Consider the following 16,741-nt stretch of genomic DNA (forward strand, 5'->3'; position numbering starts at 1 on the left):
ATATAGACGTCAACGACATGGACAGTAGTAATTTCACTTGGATATTAGAGACGCCATAGGAGTCCAATACAATAGAAAAAACATATTTTTGCCCTAAAATATTTAGTATCAGTCAGTCAGTTTTTTTTTCAGTTAAGTTCGGAATCCTAAAAATATATCGTATACCTTGCAATTTTAGTAGCTTCAATGACATGTGAATCAACCTGTATTCGGTCCCCTTTAGCGGACATTGTGTATTCCGTTCTTATTTTTGTTTGGTCATTTATCACAAATAGCTAAAGAGCCGCTTTATTAACATTCTGAGTACCATACTACGTTATAATTTATGGTGTATTGCGCTCGGAACTTGACTCCCAGTGTTTTCAACATGAATTGTCGTGAAAAGACTGATTTGTTTACCTGATGATGAATTGCAAGATTTGGTATCGTCTTTAAATGGAACAGAATTCTGTAGTCCTGAAGTGTTTAAAAAGATTAAATTAAATTTGGTAAAATAATTTGAAGATGATGCATTCTCTTTTGATCTTTTACTTAATTTAGACGCCGCACAAAATAAAAGCTAATAATCAAACGATGGATATTTTATATGTTCGTTGTGATTTTAAAAAACTTAAAAATTACAAACTTATCTTAACTTACATACAAAGAGTATGTAAAAGCATTACAACCACTTGGTAAGTGATCTAAACTAAGACAATAATCTGAACTCTAATTTTACACCAAAATGATGGTATAGGTCTCTACCTATACCATCATTGGTCCTATAATAATTCGCTAGTACCATTCTATTCAAGATTTTGCCCCAGATTTAACAAGATCAAATTAACACCCTCTATGGAAAATCCGTTACATCTAACAACTTTTAAATAGCCCGACGTCTTTTATCAAAAATATGGCTTAGTAGTCGATTCGCCCGAATTTAACTCGCCCACTACTATCCCAAAAATATATACCTAAGAGCATTCGCACTTAATTCAGCTTTAAAACAAGCTATATTAAAATTGCTTAATCTGATTTGGAACTATGACAGACATAAAGTCGGAGAAGCACGTCAATTTGATATCACCTCTCTTTCTGCGCTGAGGCTTAATAGACTTCCTCTACAACCACGTCAATTTACCTAATCATTAATCAATTTACGTCAGTAATCCGACTAACCCACGATCAGTGTTCGAGTCAGCTGTTTTGTGTCCAATACGCATGTTAAGTGTTACTCATTTAAATGTATGCGTACATTGCGTGTTTTTTTGAGGTGACGCTAAAAATAGACTAGTTGTAAAGCTGTCGTAAGTGGTGCGTGATCCGAGTTCCGTAAGAACTCACGAAATTAGTATGAAGGATTGCAACGCATTGCCATACACCGACACAAAAACGCGGATGACGTAGCACGGCGGTTCAGGTTTAGTCAGTAAAAGTCTGACACTACCCATTTCCTCCCCCGAGGGAGTGGGTGTCCATGAGGATTCACCCGCCTAAACAAAAAAATAAAAAAAAAGGAACTCACGAAAGTGGTGACCCGTTTGTAACAATTAGTCGTATTCTGTATATGTACCTACTTTTAAGTTAATAAAATAAAAAATAATAATAAAAAATATTTTTATTGGAACTAAGTTATATATACATAGTTTTTAAAGATGAGGAGTAAGAAACATAGGCGAAGAACAGGTGTTGATGAGATTTTTCTTTTGGAATATAAGTTGAGATCTGTTATCACCTAGGAATATAGGAACACTACGTTTTTAATAGGAGCATTTGTCAGATTTATATGCGCTAAATTTAATATTGTTTGAAAACTTTTAGTTTGTCAATTTAACTTATAGAGATTCTTAAATAGTTCATTCTACAATATTATTTAATATCATAATCAACTAGGTGACACAAAAACACTAGGACGACCATAAACGAATTTAAAACAACGTAATAAAAATCGTTACCAACATCAACAGAGTCACGTAACACAACACTAGACTCTCTCGCTATTAAACTTGAATCCCCAAACAATAAGCAAAAATTAAATTTTCCATTAAACTGAAAACGTATCAGCTGTTCCAAAAAAGTTAATCACCAAAATGGGCCACCGGTGATTCACTAAAAAATTAACTCCGCATTTGCTTCTAAATAAATTTTAAATTTCACCCCTAGATTTATGACGTCATCCCGGGTTCGCTTGTATGTAATTGTATCTCTTATTTAGAACAAAGAGAACAAAAGGTTCGGTAACTATGATTAAATGCTGGTTGTGTTTGTAATGAAATCAGAATTTTTGTTTTCGTTAATTGTTTTGTTTTTATTTTTGAGGTTTGAACATGTAGGTTTCAAGTTTAAATTCAACTTAGGTTGATTACTAGATTTATAGTACATAATTATTTATATCATAGATATTAAAAATAAAATTGTTGGCCACTAATGAACTCGAAATCCAAAAGTTTACGAAACGTCTATTATGTATTTAGGTACCTAACCTATACAAGCACAGAGAACTGTTCTTAGAAAGTTAGACTACATGATTTAATTTACAAATAAACATAGGAAACAATGTGAGTAAAATGTTGCCATTGCTATTTCAAATCGTTTTTTTATCATAAACGATAAACTTCGGTAAAACAAGCCTGTGTACATTGTACACACATGAATATTCATACATGGCTATTTTCGAAACAGCTACAACACTTCTAGAATAAAATAAATATGAATATACTTAATTACTTTCCTTCGTTAACTTATGCACAGACATAATAAATAACTTTTAGAGCATAATTTCGTAGCGCATCATCTCTGAAACGGGACATGCAAATTGGGAACGTGAAAAATAAAAGATAATAACGTTTTTATAAAGTTCCGACGGACGGGGTACGACGGGGTGCGTCCGGGACGTTTAGACTACACGATTTTGTGACGTCATTTTAATTAATATAGAATGTAATTTTTACTTTAAAATTAGAATTGAGAAATTATTGAGTGCATTAAATCTGTCTGTTCGAAAAAGGTTTTTCCATTCGATTGAATTTGTTTAGAAGATGACATTACGTAATATTTTGCATTAATAACTATGTACTTATATCTTAATTTCGTTATAAAAACGATTGACAATCTTCCCAGTCTTCGTAAGGAAACTTAAATCAATTAAAATACAGTTGAAATATGTACTACTTAATGCGGTACTGAAACTAAACCGCATTTTTTTAATACAATAATAAAAATACAAAGTCTACCTTTCAAGTTCTCCTTTTGCAGTTGCAATAACTTTAAACACCGATTTCGTTCAAATAGGCGACACTTACGTTAATATAACAGTTTTCTAAAATGCTTAAGTAATAACCAAGAATTTAATAAAAAAACAAGTCATATAAAATAGAACATACCTGCTTACACAGCCAAAAACAAAACACAATTCACTGCACTTTATTGACATATCAACCAAACGATACCAATACTTAATACACCATACATCGCATGCTATAAAAGCAATTTAGAAAAACCGTCCAGTGAAGAAGCAGCGATGAAAAGGGTGACACGGATGATGATTAATAATGGGCTAAATGTGAAGAACGACACTAAAGGGCCTCACCAACAGAATAACAAGTACCGTCTGACCACAACTTGACGTGTTCCTAACTAATTACGTGTTAATTTGATACGGAACCGTGTTTCTATATGCTAATGTTTTTTTTTAACATTTCTAAGTGAGTTTTAAAAGAGATTTTCTGTCTGGCGCTGATGTGGGTAATTTGTAGGTCATTTGTTTTGATGAGTGCTGTAGGGTAGTCGATTTTTCTTGTTGTTGGTGTGTTAACCCAACAATTTGTTTAAAAGATGTTTTTTTTATGTGGCAGAAATTGATGTCTTAAAAGACCTAAAACTAATTATGGTCAATCGATACAGCGTCTTAAGTTGGAAGCAGACTCTACCACCAATCAGCGGTATCGGTACGAAATAATGACTCATAATAATGAACTAATTAAGACTTATTGAGGAATGTAATTTTTGACTCGTTAATGCGATTTTTTCATCTTAAAAATAACTCTAATTTCATACTCACGATAAAAGTCATAAATAAGTCTCTTTACAATCTCAACCAATATCAAACCACCTCTATTCTACAACTTACCACAGAATAACAAAAGAATCCCGCTAACAGCAGCAGTAGCTATAACTAATTCGTTAATTACCCTCAATTTCCACACACTACGCTAAATTACGCTTTGATACTTACGTGAAAAATGGCCGAAGATTTCGCCGTTGGAAAAAAATGAACGTCCTCAGTAAGCCGGCAAGACGCATGGCCCTGGACGTGTCTACCGAGGTAATTAGTGGAGATACTAATTTACATTTGTATTCAAAATTCGAGCGCTCTCTTGCGCCATTCCTCGTCTGTTTATTCTCATCTCGTTTTTTTTTTTAAAACGTACCGCATTGCTGTGTTTTTCGCGTAAAAAATTACGCGGCTCTCCCTAACAAATGTTTTGGGGACATTGTCTAGCAAACACTGGCCGGTAAACAACTTAAAATGTAATAAATAGATCTTTTTGGGTTAAACCTCGGTGATTTTTTATCTGATTTTTATGTTTGTGAAAGTAAATATTATTTTAAGCTATGCATATTACAAAAATATTCTTAAAATTATTATTAATAATAAACCCAGCCAGATCAATTCTCGACTTTTAATGCACCGTGAACAGAAAAGTTACTCATTCATTTGATTTCTATTAATTTATCCATTATACACTTTGTCTTTACATAATAGTAATATTAAGCGTCTTAAGCTTACATAGGGTGTTATATAAATTGAATATGTATACTCCAATTTTTACGATTAGCAGACAAAAACCATCGCAAAATGGATATTTATTAGTAATGGAAATTATTGTGTAATGGAGATTATGCATTCAATGAACAGTCCATCTTCAAAATCACTTAAAAAAGTTCCATTCACATCTAAATTTCAAAATCCTTGCCACATAAAAGAAAAGCAATATAGGTTTAACCCAGCCGCTGCAAGAGCGAACCGTTGACTTGAATTTGAATACACCGGTTACATTAACAATTCCACACATTTACTTATTTTTAGTCTTCATACGGTTAGGCCCCAGTGTTTTTCCTACGTCATTACGAATGATAAACACGGAGGCAGCTCGAGGTTAGTTAAATTTCACTGTTATTTATGTTTGTTTACTAACATGAGGCTTATTAAATATTCGCACGAAGTGTAGCGTTGAAGGGAGATTATCTTATTGCAGTTTTCCGAGTTCGTGTGAATTTTAATTGTTGCTTGTGTAAGAGTGTGAATTAGGTACAATAGGTACGTAATTTAGCAATACTATATTTGAATCGAGATAGGTTTTTATGTTGTGTAACTAGAGTGTAAAAACGGAAACCTGTTAATGAAGCAACGACACCTATAAGCCCGTCTGTATCCAGGCTTGATCTCTGGAACCGTTAAAGTTGGAAGTTGAAATTTTTATATATGATATATTTGAAGTGCCGCTAACAAACTATATAACAAAAAATTGCGGCTAAGCAATGCTTGGGTTGGTACAGTCATAAATTTTTTGGATGACCATTTTATTTTATCTATTTGTTTTTCGTTAGTCTATTTGTATGAAACACTGCGTATTAAATAAACAATGATCTATTATTATGTTGATAATCTGTTTCCGAGTTTAAGATAGATTTTAATAATTCTTAGCTAATGTAATAACGTCAAAGTTATGATCAAATATTAAATTGAAAAGAACGTTAACAGCATTGTATTAAAAGCTACACATATAACACAAAACTAAATTCTATCCTGCCAATAAACAAACCGAATAATGACAGTAACTAGATTAAGCACCTATAACAGTCCGCCGCAAATGATACTAATCACATTAAACAACAAATTGATATCTACAGTAAAGTTCCATTACAACAGATTTTAAACATAAACTAAAACAGTACAAAACAATAGCGTTGCACACGGTCGTTAATGAAAACATGTTGTTTTTGAAGCAGCTTAATAAGCGAGACATGAATAACGTTCATTCGTATTACATACGCAATAATAAATGTTCGAAAATAATACGAAACGCACCATTAATGAAAGCACGCAAAATCCATTTGGCGTTTTCATTTCAATTTTATTTAATTAAGGCTTATGTGGTGGTCCCCGCCAGTAATGCCATATTTGGGTATTGTTATTGAGTAGTTTTGGGATTTTCAAATTTCAATTAAACACTATATTTTGAGTTATTGGTTTTTGTTCGGATTTGTGGTATTGAGTACGATTGTTTTAGTTTATTAGTTTGAGAATGAATCTCAGGCTTAATAAATGTCTTTATTTAAACCGCTAACGAAGTAAGTTAATAATCAAATCCCTTGCAGTCATTTCAAAGGCTTTTTTATTGGAAAATACAGCCTAATCCTATGATATTGTCAGCAAATCCCAGACGAGTATCATAAAAAATCGAAGAAAAAAATCGTTCGCATCTTTTTGTTTGAAAGTAGGTACCGTAAGCTTCATTACGGTATTCACAACTGACAATTAGAAGAACAGACAGCATCTCATTAACTTACAAATGTAGGATATGTCAAAGAATGACAAACAACTCTTCCTAGATAAACCACTTAAGATTCCCTCTAAAACAAAAAGTCTAAAACTAATTACCGATCAATACAAAGTATTCTAAAGTATCTCAGAACAGCTAGACCTCATACATAGGTATTTCTGAGGTTTTAATTAAGTTCCAGACACTCGTCTCATGGTAACGGGCCAAGTACTTAAGAATGACGTAGTAAAACTGTGTCAAAAGAATTTGTAAGCGCTTAGCAACACACAACAAGTGAATGTGTTAATACGAGCCACTGATGCTTAAGGAGAATGTGCATCTGGGGAAGCTAGTTGGAATTTCACTTAGATAAAGTTGTCCTAGAAATGTTTGGGAAAATTGTATTATTTAGGTAAGTATTTACTTTAACAAGAAGTGGCCTCATTTAGGCTGTTGGGCTATAGAAACTGGAAGAAAGACAGGTCCCTAACTTTCCGCCTGTAGTGTACAGGGTGGAACTATTCTAAATTCTGTGGAAAAGACCCACAAAAAAAAATTGGGAAATATGTGCCGATTATACTCTTGTTACCATTTCTTTATCTGGCATGATACCTACATACATATTGTAGCCTTGTAACAAAATTGTGAGGGGCGCGGGCGGCGGCGTTTTTATCATTTTTAAGAGTATAATTCAGATTTCTCTTGTTTAATTTTTCTTCGTACTTAATATCTTAGTTGATGATAAAAAAATAATAATCGCGCCTAGGGGTGTTTTACGTCGGATACATGAACTGGGCTGCTTTTGTAAGACGACTAAAAAATCACCGTGTATATTGTCAAGGGAAAAGACTACTATTGCGTCATGTCTCCTCTAAAGCAAGAGAAGAGCGCTGAAGGGTAGAGGAATACCATTGGTGTCGATTGTATTTTTCATTAAAAAGTGGTATATACGATTTCGGATTTTTTGACTATAGATAGACCAGTATAGCTCTTATATCATGGTCCTTTTTCATCTCCACTTAGGATGTAGAACTATTTTTAATTAAAAAGAAAAGTTAAAGTATTGGAGGAATTTTAGCATAGCGCGCAGTTCCAGTATAAAATGCCGTTACATACTGTAAAAGAACAAATAAATTTACTTCGTATACAAAATCCAGTTCTAACCGCCCAATATCGCGTACGAATGAATAACAATTGGTCACAAATAAAAATGCAACAAAAAACGTTTGTCGCATATTTTTATGTACCTACTTAGGTCTCTATATTTGTAAGGACGGACCAAAAGTCAACGACCGATGGCGCCTAAAAGCTTTAACAATAGATAAAAATATGTAACTTATTAATATAGATATATTTAGTAGCTCAAAATAGATTCTCCTTGTAACTTCCTGCAGTAGTCATCAGTTATGAGTGAAGCATTTTTGAATGTGTCAAAGTATAGCTAGGTGGTTTGTAAATAGTAATGCGTGCATTGAATATCAAAATCATAGGTTAATAGGTTTAGGTAACAATAAGCGCAAGCTTTCTTTTAATATCTACTGCTGTCTTTTAGCAAGAGTTACAAAGAGGTTTCTCCAGTCGCTGTATCATTTATTTTGTAGTGAGACCATTTCAAAGTAAACTGGCTAGTAAATACAAAGATTTCGGATCAGCACCTCTAGCTATGTGACAATCTGCACATTATCATCAATAGAAAAAGCTAAAAGTAAAGAAATTACATTTCGATTAATCACGTGACAGACCTGTCGTCTTTTTACTTCTCGGTTGCCTTAAAGGAAACGAAATCAGACGAGAGAACTGACTCTCTACAAGTGACGCTACAACTCCTCATCACCAGACATTCAACTTAACTATTACATAACCGGATATCGGATTATCAACACGGCTAGCCAAAACGCGCAGATTATTTTAAGTGTATTAATATCAGACCTCAACACAATAGAGTGACGTCACTCAAGGCGCCCGAGTAAAATCCTGTTAATTAGCAGTCGGCAAGCAAACTGCGGACTACGTGACCGATCGCCTATCAATATCAATCGGAAATCTAAATCTAAGCCAGTGTACCTACCGCAGTGTACTCGAAGGGAAGTGTTGGCGTAATCTTACCATCGCTGATTGATTGATTGGAAACTTATGAGTCAATAAATTGTTATTTGACAAATTATTTGCGTAATAGTCGACTGCTTTTGAATTTTGTTAGTGATTTGTAGCTTAAGTAATTGTTTTCTCTAAGTGTTATTGATTTGGTTGTTGTTTGAGCCCACGTCGATAATTTATTGGTTTGCTTTGTTGCCAATACCTGCCTGGCGATTGGCGGAGCTTTTGATGACAAATAAACAAACTACAATCAGAAGTTCCATGAGATCTCCTAAAGGAGAAAACCAAACTCCATAGAAACTTGGGCCTGGCGTTACAGAGCTGGAATTTTGCCATAAATTAGAGAACTTAGGAAGATTTCACGAGTCCAATTTTCACGACACTCAACAATGGCCAAATTGGTAAAATCAGACAATGTTTACACTGATTGTTAGTCTTAGCGAAACCTCCTTTTTAAAGTGAAACCTCCTTCTCAAGATCCTTAGTGAAACCTCCTTCAAAACCTGGGACCTGACAAGCGGTGCGCTATAAAGGACGGAGCGCGCTTAGCAACGGTCTCTCTCATGTCTCTCTCTCACACTCTCTGCTGTCAGGTGGCATCGCTGGAACATATGGCCGTCTCCTGCGTTGTATTTATTCAACTGTAGCGCTTGCAATCTACCATGATGAGGTTTAGGTACCTACCTACTTACTTAAAAAGTGATTAATTCAGATTAATATTCGTGAAAACTTCAGCAGAAAACTATGTTTACTAGATAAGGCCTACTTACATCAATAATGACATATTTAAACATTGTATTTACTACCAGGGGATTTTTTGATGCTATCTGAAATTACAGTAAACTGAGATTGCAACAATAGGTTTATTAAAATAAAAACTGTATTATTAAGATCGTTCTTTATTAACCACCTTCGTTAGGATTATCGTAATATAATAATACAGGAATTGCGCAGGAGTAAAATTGGTCCATGGTGTGGGCACAGCACCCAACCAATCTTCGCCTTTCTATTGTGTTGCAGCGGTCTGTTGCTATTCCACCATTAATGAACTCATGGTACAGTATCCACCAATCGTCAGAAGAGCAATATCCAGATCCGGTTTTCCAGCAAAGGTCAGCAGGAATGCAGGCATCCAATATGCAAGCAAGGGTCAGTCAGAAGGCAATCAGTTTCGGAGTCCAGTATTCGAGCAGAGGTTTAATATTGTAATAAATCTCGAGAATTTGAAAAAACACATTCACGCGCTCGAAGATACGAAAAGCGAATGTCACTTATGAAAGCACGATGACAATTATCAGACGTTGACATTGGCATTTGACATTTGCTAGTGTAATCCATGTGAAATAAATGAATCGATGCGTTAAAATCGATTTTTTCAATTATTTATTTCCTTTAATGATTTTTTAATCGTGCTTACATAAACAAGTTATTAGACACCAGATTTTTTATTTTACAATTATTTGAATATAAAAAAAGGAATTACACTAAAATAAACGGTAAGGCTGATCTATATTTTGCCCAAAGAATTAGTATTGCCATACAACACTGGCAATACTAATTCTTATTCTTCTGGGTACGTTTCCCGATTTTAGCAAAGATGAAGATGTCTTTTTTGACGCTTTGTAAATAATGTATATTTTTCATTTTATATTGATATAGTTTTAAAAATGTAATATCCGCTAAATCGATTATATCCTAGGTACACTCTATTGTTTAATGCTAGTGTTTGCAAATGAAGTTATGTACAATAAAATAAATACTTTAACGGTTTACAAAGGTTGTTTTAAATAGAAAAATAGAAATGTACTTTTTTTAGACTTGGCCATTGTAATTGATTCTAAGATTTAAATGGGTAAACAAAGAAAAATAGTAGAATTTTTTGGTACATATTTCATTTGTGTAACGGCTAGGCCCAGAATCGGGTTTCTCCTTTTCATCTTCCATTACCCTTTTGTCCTTTAATATCAGTACTCAGTTCTATTTTAAATTTTGATATCTTTTCAAACAGCACAAGTTTATCGTCTCACCCCCAAAAGCAACATATGACCTCTTCAAGCACCTGTTCCCTTTATCAAACTACCATCACCATCAACACCCTTTACTCCATCAAATTAACCTTCCATCTCACCACTGCAGAGAGTACTGGTTTACTTACAATATTCTAAGTCATTCAGTACTCTCTGCAGTCAACCAGCTATTAAGGAATTCCACCTAACGAATCATGAGGACATGACACATCGACAAATTGTTATTCAGCCGCAGTGTCCGTACAAAAAACGTGTTGCTATTCAACACAGGAATGAGTGGAACCAGAATGATTGACATCACATTAGGATGGTTTAAGTCCTGTATTTGCTAAGCAGGTCACTTCGCTTGTCATGTTGATTCGTTCGTCTTCGGAATAATTAAAAGTTTTGCTTGTGTCCGCGGTGCTTGGTGATGAGTTATTGTGGACAGGGATACGTGTGTGGTTATGAGTTATTACTTGATGTTTGTGTTTGATTTGATTATGCGGTGTTTGTTTACTAATTATATTTTTTCAATCAACGGTTTTTTTCCTTTTATGGAAATAAACAGATTTCATTCACATACAAGTGAGAGTTAAGTAGTTCATGAAGGAAATACATACAAACGTGCATCCTTATAGCATCAGATTTGACCTAAAGCGAGTAAAAGTCCCGGTTACAAGTCTTAGTACACAGACAATCATTTTGTAAATTCATTAGACCGTTGCTTGGTGTTATGGCAAGCTTCCAAACATAGCAATTTCAACTGTTGTACGATATCCCAAACTACAGAATCAACACATTCTTTTGTTTTATTATAAACAATTGCGGATCAAGGATTAATACAACCGCGGTACAGTCAAGGACAAATGTCCTGCTTTGTATGTATCAAGTAATATGGAGGTTTTACTAACAAGCGGGAAACATCAGTGACAACGACGATACGTGATTTGACAATACTTAAATTTATTTAATTTATAGGAATTGTGAAGAGTTGTTGCTAAAAATAACATTATTTTCCATTATATTTTTTTATGTAGCTATTTTTGGGTGTTTGGGTAGTTAAGCAGCAATTCGTGTTATTTTATAGCTATCGTATGATTTGATTTCAGAGAAGTATATTTCTGTTAATGAATAGTGAAGGCAAAACTACATAAGCTCAACTGTGTTCACAAAAGCAAAGCTTTTGTTATTTTACCATACATAGAAGGTAAAGATGTAGAAGAACAATAGTAAGATAGAAGTATTTGAACGATATCGGACAGAACAACAAAGGAAACCTATTATTTCACCGTTTTCAAAGAACCAGCATAAAATGCAAAAGGAATTTACTTAAAAAACACGTTTTATTCCAAAACCGCACACAACAATAACACCTTTAATTTTTAGTATGTAGGTATCGTTAATACTAAAACCTTGTATTGTAACTTTGAGATATAATGGAAAATTATGAAGAATTTCTTTCGCGTCACCTCAAGTTAGCGGGTGGTAATACCCGATACAATATCTGTGAATAATCAGGTCTTACATCTTAGCAAACATAACAACGCATCTACTATATCAAAGATCAGCGTTAATAGTCTTTATGCCAATAGAAACAAGGACGAAAATTGATTTTGGTTTACTTTTATGAATGTACCAATAACTTTGTGTGTTATTGTCGTGAAATGAACAGTAATTTATCGTCGTCTTTGCAAGGTAATTGCGTAAATCATGCATTTATGACAGGCGGCCACAAGCGGCTTTGTCTACCCCCATGCCCGCAGTATAAAGCTGTTTTGTTGTTACTAACGCAAACAAGAGTTAGACGTATTGTTCTATTTAAAAACTACAATTTTTTAACTCTCTTTGATGTTTAGAATACACCTGACTTTTGTTTTCATTCCAAAATTTGTCTCAGTTCATTTGTTTGCGAATTTTGCGTTCAATTTGCGTCATAACAGTTTATGACAGGTACCAAACGGAAACGTACAAAAAAACTGTTTGAAGAGAACAGATTAATGGTAGTTATTGTTAATAATTAAATTGACTGTAAACCTTACACTTCCAAACATTCTTTCCTAGCAATTTATGGGTTATCAAGAGGCTGCCATAGTGACTTTCTTAAATATTATAGTAACAAAATGAATAAATTTCCCGAATATTAGATACATTCAAAACCAAAATCACCAACAAACTGTAATTAAGTAACACAAAACAATATAATTTATCGATCCAACGTCAGCACTACATCCAGCAAATTCAACTTGTAACAATCTATTAACAAATAAACTATAAAATCATATCGGAGCTAAAGACTTAATTAGCGGTCGCTGCGGGGCACTGCGCACGCGCGGGCCTATCTTATCTCGACGGCTCACGATTCGAACAACGAACTCTAGGACAGTGCTGTTTATGAAAATAACAGGGGTATGGCGCCTGCGCAGGCCGGGCCATAGACCACGGTTAGCTTTGGAACATAAGGTTCGAGATGGAAGTGAATTGTTTTACACAATCTGATTTATTTAACAATATTCTTTTCACACTTACAAAGGATTCTTTTTTAACCTTTTTTTCAATCAAGAAAACTTACTTTGCGTGTTGTTTTATTGTAAAATTCATATTCTCCTTTTTTTCAGGTCTGCTAGAAGTATTGCAGTATTTGAATAGTTGGAAGCAACTCATCAAACCTTGAATCAAATAAAGAGAGTTTTTTCCCCCATTATATTTATTTCAAACAATTTCTTGCTATTATCTTTCATTATATTCGTTACTTTTAATTTATTTATTTTTTAATTATGTTATTTAAACAAGGGATCAAAATACCATCCTACATATTGTACATTACCTACCTGGATGATGACTCTACAAACTCCTAAGTGTCGATCGTGACAATATTCCACGGGATGCTTGTAGCTGTCTATGAGAGAAGCCATGTTTAATAGTTAATGGACATTTTCAAGCTTTATATGGACTGGCTGGATAGACATTGTTGCTTAGACCGTACCCTTTACTTAATAGATTAAAACCGCTTCCTGTATTTAATCCTGAGTTTCCAACGGCTGAATATTTGACTTTTGATGTTCCTTTTTTAAATAATGACGGTTACCACAATTGACCATTATTCTTTTTTTACATATTGACAGTTGCTACTGATACGGAATTCCACGTTTAAAAGTCGTCACATTCTGTTTTGATACTGGTTTGATGCAAAATGCTTTGCGAAATATATTTATTAATATTTCTCTTCCATATTGTCTTTATTTCCTCGTGTTCGGGCCCCGACTGCGCGGGAGTTGCTGTGCCTGATATTGTAGACACAAGGATTTATGTGGCAACTACACGTATATGAATATTAATATAATAATATTTTTAGTGTGCACACATTCAAATCACACAGTTGGAAATAGAAATGGTTTTGATTTACTTAATTAATTCAAAGGCTTAAATGAATTCTGAACAAGATATGATTTACGAATTATAATAATATGAGTATATTGAATTGTTAATTTTTCTTAATTATAAGTATGCATTATTTCTCTATTTATAAAAACATTACGTAGAGAAATGAATTTAACTTAATATCCACCAAGTTTTACAATATGCACTCGTAAAATCCGATTCCTTACTGTTTCCATAACGAAAATCATTAACTCCTGAGTCCTGCTCAAAGTTTTGTCCTAACAAACACGATCCTACACAAGAAAACAGTACAGTCACCAGTAACCCTAAAACGAAACCAAACTTGACCGAACCCACGCACAACCTAGACTTAGTAAACCCGATACTAGATAATCTTGAACATAGGTCCATAGGTATCGCCTGGATCGCGCGGGTGGCGGGTTGCCTCCCGGCTAATTAAGATAACTCAATATGTCCGCTGCTCGCGAAATATGGCGGCGCGCACGCAGAGATAGCCGTGTGCGCTGTGCAGATTTTACGCGGCAAATTGTTGTGTGACATGCACGAGATGTATGAATAATGGTGGAGGGTATTGTCGGGTGTGTGTCTCCTGATCGTCTCTTGTTTTTAAGAGTGGACGTTGTTGATTTGGACTTTGTATTTTTTCTGACGCTGATGAATTTGAATTTCTATTAATGTCACTGATTTTCGATCACGTATGTAGTATATTTTGTAATTTCATTCAAACTATTATAGTAATGATCTGAAAGCACTGTCAAAAATCACTGAAATTCTGGATTTCCCTGGCAATCTTATCCATATTGAGCTCCTTATGCTCTACAAATATTAGAAAACTTTTTTAACACATTGATGAGAAACATAATATGTAGCAAACAGGCTACTTAAACATAAATCTATCGCAACATTTCCGACCCACCTCCTTATTACCAAAAACCGTAAGACCAGGGTTAACTAGGGTCATATAACCATAACCTAAACAAAAACAAGAAAATGCCTAATTAAACAAGTACCAAAATCCGATACCGGCCTTCTCGAGGCAACCCACTTAATAAAGTGAGTCTCACGTTGCTAATTAGCCCGTTCATTATAAGCCTTTCACGGGAGCCTTAATTTCAACATAAAACACTATCCGAAACCGGGCTTAATTTTGAAGAGATTGTCTTACAAGGTATCATTTTATTGTGTTTATACTATTTTGTTGCTTTTAGAAAATTTTTGTGTATTTTGGGATGTTGTTTTTCGTACAATTACAGCTTTTGTTTTTTTGCTTGTGGAGTATTATTGACTTCAGTCAGAAGGCTAGGTTTTGATACATTTATTTGGACACCTATTTTCAGTGTATTTTTTGGAGTAAAGTAATTTTCAGTCATCCTTAAAGTCTAACCTAACTACGTACCCTTGCTTGCCGACCAAAATATTGTCCGAAAGGTAATAATATATCCATTAATACTTCGGTGCCCCAATTACTTTTGTCAAATATTTTAATTAGAAATAAAAAAAAAAAGATTAAAATAATCTACAAGGCAAAATATATTTAATACGATTTATTATATAATTTCATCCTATTTATATATTGATAATAGGTAACTACACTAGATACCCCCCGTCCTAAGATTCTTAGATAGAGTTAGGTAAATAAGATGCAAAACATATACCTACTTATGTATTCATTACACAAAATTCGCAGTTGCTCAATACAATCCATCAAACGGATTCTAAGTTGTCCAATAAATTATTGCTCATATCCTACATCGGTGTGATTTACGTCTGTACTTTCATATAAATCTATAAATAAACAAATTCTAGCGTAATTGAATAAGGTCTATCTTGAGAAGTTCTGACGAAAGCTGTAATAAGGAGAAGGTTTTTTTTTAATTTCTTTAGTTTTGACTTTTGTCTTAGCCTAAATTACTGAGGTTCCTGTAACCCGGAATTGGGTAAAAAAGAAATTATATTTTTTTCATTTCCAACCCCGTTTTCACGTCTTAGGTTATTCCGCTACATAGTAGCATGATTTCCTATTTTGGTCATTATTATAATCACACGAAAATTTCATCAGCATCAATCAACCTGAAATAATCTGTTACTGCTTACACGTATAGGCCTCTTTTTCAGTCTTATTAGTCTTTTAAATCCTGATTGAAACCTTGCAAACCTTTTTTTTTATTCAGAAACGCGGCAAGCGAGGCGACATTTGCAATTAAGTACAAATATTACAACTGAAAAGTATAATCCAGGACTTGACCCTGCTACTTCTGGCTAATAACATCAGTCGTTTTACCAAATAAGCTACCGTGATCTCCGACCAAAAATTCGTCCATTGTATCGTGTCTAAGTAGTTTTCGAATTCTACATATAAACACGACACATCTCTAGCCCCTGCATCTAGCTATGTTTCTACAAGAGGACGCGTACGGCTGAGCAAATAGCTAAATAATAGGAGTCCCTCAGCAGGTGGACTACAGTCATTACTCTTGCGGTAATCCGCCGAATATACCCTGATTTATAGGGACCCACAGACGGACCACCAAATTTAGGTGTTTTATAAAAAATGGAGCTTACTTTCTTGAGTTATAAATAATGTTAGAAATCCCTGAAGGGAATAGGATTTTGGAGGTACGGTATGATATGTTTCCGTCAAGGTATTTAAGAGCAAACTATTATTAAACTTGTTTTTAGATGATTTAAATGGTGTTAAGTTTTGTTTAACGA

This window comes from Trichoplusia ni, chromosome 8 (genome assembly GCF_003590095.1).
Source record: "Trichoplusia ni isolate ovarian cell line Hi5 chromosome 8, tn1, whole genome shotgun sequence".
Lineage (NCBI taxonomy): Eukaryota > Metazoa > Arthropoda > Insecta > Lepidoptera > Noctuidae > Trichoplusia > Trichoplusia ni.